The sequence below is a fragment of the Pogona vitticeps genome, chromosome 2 (genome assembly GCF_051106095.1).
Source record: "Pogona vitticeps strain Pit_001003342236 chromosome 2, PviZW2.1, whole genome shotgun sequence".
In the NCBI taxonomy this organism is placed as follows: domain Eukaryota; kingdom Metazoa; phylum Chordata; class Lepidosauria; order Squamata; family Agamidae; genus Pogona; species Pogona vitticeps.
In genome coordinates, this window is record NC_135784.1 from 229,300,506 (window position 1) to 229,306,505 (window position 6,000).

Here is a 6,000-nt window from a genome sequence, read left to right on the forward strand (position 1 = left end):
TTTGGTTGTAAGAAACAACTGGTCTGAACTAGGGGCTTTCTTGGGATTAGGACTGAGGGTTGGATAGGCAGCAATGAAGGAATTAGCAAAAATCAAATATAAGAATGTCTCACTGGAGACCAAGACCAAAATCATTCACACTCTTGTATTCCTGATCACCATGTATGGATGTGAAAGCTGGACAGTAAAGAAAGCTGACAGGAAAAAAATTGGTTCATTTGAAATACAGTGCTGAAGGAGGGCTTTACAGACACCCTGAATTGCAAGAAAGATAAGCAAGTCCTGGAGCAAATCAAGCCTGAACGATCTCTGGAGGCAAAAATAATGAAACAGGCTGTCTTACTTTGAGCACATTATGAGAAGGCAAGATTCTCTGGAAAACACAGAAATGCTGGGAAAAGTTAAAGGCAACAGGGAAAAAAAAGATCAAATATGAGATGGATTGACTTCCTAGAGGGAGCCACAGCCTTGAGTTTATAAGAGCTGAGCAGGACTGTTGAGAACAAGACATTTTGGAGGTTCCTCATTCAACTTGCCATACGTCAGAGGCGACTGAACAGTGGGTAACAACAAAAAATTCTTCAACCTATGTTCTAATGGAAAAGATAGCTTCTCATGGAGAGCATTTCCCTGGCTTGCACCTTTGTCCTAGACTAGGCATCCCTTCAGTCTCGAGAGACTATGGTAACATGCTCTGTAGGGAGGACTTGGAACAGCGTCTAGTGTGGCTGAGAAGGCCAATTCAAGAGTGACAATCCCTTCCACACTGAAGACTAATCTGTCCCCTGTCCAGCTCCCTGATTTTGCTGCTTTCGTGACTGCCTTTTTGCCTCAGCCTGCTGGACAAGTGTCTCTTTCAATTGGGAGAGGCCGTGATGCAACGCCTGCCTCCAGGCTGAACGCTCAGATGTCAGGGTTTCCCATCTGTTGAGGTCCATTCCTAAGGCCTTCAGATCCCGCTTGCAGATGCCCTTGTATCGCAGCTATGGTCTCCCTCTGGGGCACTTTCCCTGCACTAATTCTCCATACAGGAGATCTTTTGGAATCCAACAATCAGCCATTCTCACAACATGCCCAAGCCAACGTAGACATCGCTGTTTCAGTAATGTATACATGCTAAAAATTCCAGCTCGTTCTAGGACTACTCTGTTTAGAACTTTGTCCTGCCAGGTGATACCAAAAATGCGTCAGAGACAACACATATGGAAGGTATTCAGCTTCCTCTCCTGACGTGCATAAAGGGTCCAGGACTCACTGCAGTACAGGAGTGTGCTCAGGACATAGGCTCTATAAACCTAGATCTTCGTATATGCCATCAGCTTCTTATTAAGCCATACTCTCTTTGTGAGTCTAGAGAACATGGTAGCTGCTTTGCCAATGCATTTATCCAGCTCGACATCTAGGCTGAGAGTGTCAGAGATCATTGAGCCAAGGTACACAAAGTCATGAACAACCTCCAATTCTTGCGTGGAGATGGTAATAGAGGGAGCTGAATCCACACCCTGGCTCATGACTTGTGTTTTCTTCAGGCTGATCGTTAGTCCAAAGTCTTGGCAGGCCTTGCTGAAATGATTCATGAGTTGTTGGAGGTCTTCAGCAGAGTGGGCAACAATGGCTGCATCATCTGCGAAGAGGAAGTCCCGCATGCATTTCAGTTCGACTTTGGTCTTCGCTCTCAATCTAGAGAGATTAAAGAGCTTTCCATCTGATCTAGTCCGGAGATAGACACCTTCTGTTGCCGTTCCAAAGGCGTGCTTCAGCATGACGGCAAAAAAGATCCCAAAAACGGTTGGTGCGAGGACACAGCCCTGTTTCACTCTGCTTCGGATGTCAAAGGGGTCTGATGTTAAACCATCAAAAACTACAGTGCCCTTCATTCCCTCATGAAAGGACCTGATGATGTTAAGGAGCCGAGGTGGACATCCAATATTGGGAAGGATTTTAAAAAGGCCATCCCTGCTAACCAAATCAAAGGCCTTTGTGAGATCTATGAAAGCCACAGAGTGGCTGTTGTTCCCTGCATTTCTCCTGCAACTGTCTGAGGGAGAATACCATGTCAGTGGTGGATCTATTAGCTCGAAATCCACACTGGAGTCTCTTTAGCACAACACGGGCAAGCAGCTTCCCTACAACACTGAGAAGAGAGATGCCACAATAGTTATTGCAGTCACCCCGTCTCCTTTGTTCTTATACAATGTGACAATGTTTTCATCCTTCATGTCCTGTGGTACTCCACCTTCCCTCCAGCAAAGACGAAATATTTCATACAGTTCAGTGGTGATTATCTCTTTACAGCACTTCAACAGGGATGTTTTCCTTCCTAGGTGCCTTGTCGGAGGTGAGAGAATCCAAGGCCGCTTTTATTTCTGCTAAAGTTGGTTCGCTGTTCAACTCTTCCAAGATAGGCAGGCACTCAATATTATTTAATGCTTCTTCGGTTACTACATTCTCTCTAACAGTGGTCCCCAACCTTGGGCCTCCAGATGTTCTTGGACTTCAACTCCCAGAAATCCTGGCCAACAGAGGTGGTGGTAAAGGCTTCTGGGAGTTGTAGTCCAAGAACATCTGGAGGCCCAACATTGGGGACCATTGCTCTAGAATATAGCTCAGAGTAGTGCTGCATCCAGTGTTCCATCTGCTGTGCTCGATACTGGATGATCATTCCTGTAGCAGACTTCAAGGGAGCAGATTTCTTCTGTATTGGATCTAAAGTCTGCTTGATCCCGTCATACATTCCTTTGATGTTACCTGTGTCCGCTGCTATCTGTATCTGAGAGCAGAGATGAAGCCAATATTCGTTGGAGCATCTCTTGGCAGCCTGTTGGACTTGGCTACAAGCAGCTCAAAGAGTTTGCAAGTTGTACTAGCTAGGACAGGTTTGCATGCTGCTAGAGCTCTCCTCTTATCCTCAATGGCTTGCATCAACTCCTCCAAATGGGCTTCAAACCAGTCAGCCGTCTTTTTGGTCTTCTTGCCAAATGTGGACAAGGTGGTGTTATACACAGCGTTCTTGAAATGTTCCCATTGTTCAGGTGCATTTGCTTCAGCTGGGACTGGAAGGGTTTCCTTGAGCGCTTGGGCAAATTCCTCCACTTTTGGTTGTTGTGGGTTTTTCGGGCTTCTAGGCCATGTTCTTCCTAACGTTTCGCCAGTCTCTGTGGCCGGCATCTTCAGAGGACAGCAAACTGTGCTCTGGGTAGGCTTGAGAGTGGGTGGAATATTTATGGCTGTGAGAAGGCTAGTTTGTGAGATAGGCTATTGTCCTGATCAGGAGATGGTTGATTAGTGTGTTTTGTTGCGGCTGTATTGTTTTGATAAGGAGGGGAGATTATCTGTCCCTGTGGTTGATGGGTGTCATTAGCTGGTTTTTTGTGTGCAGTAATCCCTTGGCCTTGTGGCTGGGTGGAGTTCCTTGACCTTTTGCACTCTGTGTTTTTGAGAGCTGGGAGCCAGGTTTTGTTGAGTTTCAGACATTCCTCCTTCCGGTTGAAGTTTTGTTGATGCTTGTGGATTTCAATGGCTTCCCTGTGCAGTCTGACGTAATGATTGCTGGTGTTGTCCAGTATTTCAGTATTTTGAAATAGAATTTCATGTCCAGTTTGTTTTATGGCATGTTCAGCTACTGCAGATTTTTCTGGTTGTTTTAGTCTGCAGTGTCTCTCATGTTCTTTGACTCTGGTGTGGATGCTTCGTTTTGTGGTTCCAATGTATACCTGGCCACAACTGCAAGGTATCCGGTATACTCCTGCAGTGGTGAGGGGGTCCCTTCTGTCCTTTGCTGACTGTAACATTTGTTGTATTTTTGTGGTGGGCTTGAATACTGTTTGTAAGTTGTGTTTTTCCAGAAGTTTCCCCATGCGGTCTGTGACCCCTTTGATGTATGGCAGGAATACAGTGGTGCCTCGCTTAACGAGCGCCTCGCTGAGCGATGAAATCGCTTAACGAGGGGCTCTGGGCCATCGCTGGAGCATTCGCTCAGCGATGGCCCCTATGGCGTTTTTTCGCTTAGCGAATATTGCATAATGAAGCGGGGGAGAACAGCTGATCGGCGGTTCCAAAATGGCCGCCAGAAGGTCCGCGCCGCATTTTCGCGCCCTGCCCTCGCTTACCAAGGGCGCGAAAATGGCGGCGCTATGGAGGAACATCGCTTAACGGTGAGCTTTAAAGCCATAGGAACGCATTGAACAAAGTTCAATGCGTTTCTATGGCTTTTTAAATTCCGTTTAGCGATGTTTCGCTATAGTGAAGGTTAATCTGGAACGGATTAACCTCACTATGCGAGGCACCACTGTACTTTGTTTGTGGGTGGCTGTTTTTCTTCTTCAGTTCGGTGTTGTTTTCTTGGTTTGATGGCTCTTGTGATTTCATTTTTAGAGTAGCCATTTGCCTGTAGGGCCCAATTCAGGTGGTCGAGTTCAGCGTTGAGAAACTGAGCTTCACAGTTCCGATTTGCACGGTCTACCACTGTTTTGATTGTGCCTCTTTTTTGCCGTGGGTGGTGGTTGGAGTTTTTGTGTAGGTACCTGTCTGTGTAGGTGGGTTTTCTGTAGACCTTGTGTCCCAGTCGGCGGTCAGTTTTGCGTAGGACCATGACATCTAGGAACGGGAGCTGGCCCTCTGTTTCTTTTTCCATGGTGAATTGTTTATTTATTTATTTATTTATTTATTTATTTATTTATTTATTTATTTATTTATTTATTTATTTATTTATTTATTTATTTATTTATTTATTTATTTATTTATTTATTTATTTATTTATTTATTTATTTATTTATTTATTTATTTATTTATTTATTTATTTATTTATTTATTTATTTATTTATTGGACTAGGGTGGATGCTGTTGAGATGGTTGAGAAATTCTTCCAGTTTTTCTTCTCCGTGACTCCAGATTGTAAAGGTGTCATCCACATAGCGGAACCAGACTGTGGGTGTGAGGGGGTGCCGAAGCCAGGGCAAGTTTCTCAAAATGCTCCATGTAGAAATTTGCTGTGACCGGGCTGAGAGGGCTGCCCATGGCCACTCCATCTGTCTGTTCGTAGAATTCATTATCCCACTGGAAATAGCTGGTTGTAAGGCAGTGCTGGAAGAGGGCCTTGATGTCTTCTGGGAATATCTGCTGGATGAGTGTCAGGGTGTCCTTTACCGGTACCTTGGTGAACAGGGATACTACATCAAAACTGACCAGTCTATCCCCAGGGTTGACTTTTAGGGTGCTGATGTTGCTTATGAAATGCCCTGAGTCCTTGATGCAGGATGAGGTTTGTCCAATGTGGGCCTGTAGAAGGGTTGCTAGGTGTTTGGCTAATTCATATGTTGGGGAGCCGATGGCACTTACAATGGGCCTGAGCGGGGTAGAGTCCTTGTGGATTTTGGGGAGTCCGTATAGTCTCGGTGGGAGAGCTTCTGTCTTGCAAATTCGTTGGAGGAAACGTTAGGAAGAACCACTTTCAGAACACGGCCAAGAAGCCCGAAAAACCCACAACAACCATTAGATCCCAGCCGTGAAAGCCTTCGCGAATACTTTGAGGTTTGTCCAATGTGGGTCTGTAGAAGGGTTGCTAGGTGTTTCCTCCCCGTAGAGGCGTTCAATGTATTCGCGAAGGCTTTCACGGCTGGACTTGGACTTCAGTTGGACTTTCAGTTCAGTCCAACTGAAATGCATCAGGGACTTCCTCTTTGCAGACGATGCAGCCATTGTTGCCCACTCTGCTGAAGACCTCCAACAACTCATGAACCGTTTCAGCAAGGCCTGCCAAGACTTTGGACTAACAATCAGCCTGAAGAAAACACAAGTCATGGGCCAGGGTGTGGACTCGCCTCCCTCTATTACCATCTCCACACAAGAATTGGAGGTTGTTCATGACTTTGTGTACCTTGGCTCAACCATCTCTGACACCCTCTCTCTAGATGTCGAGCTGGATAAACGCATTGGGAAAGCAGCCACCATGTTCTCTAGACTCACAAAGAGAGTATGGCTCAATAAGAAACTGACAACACA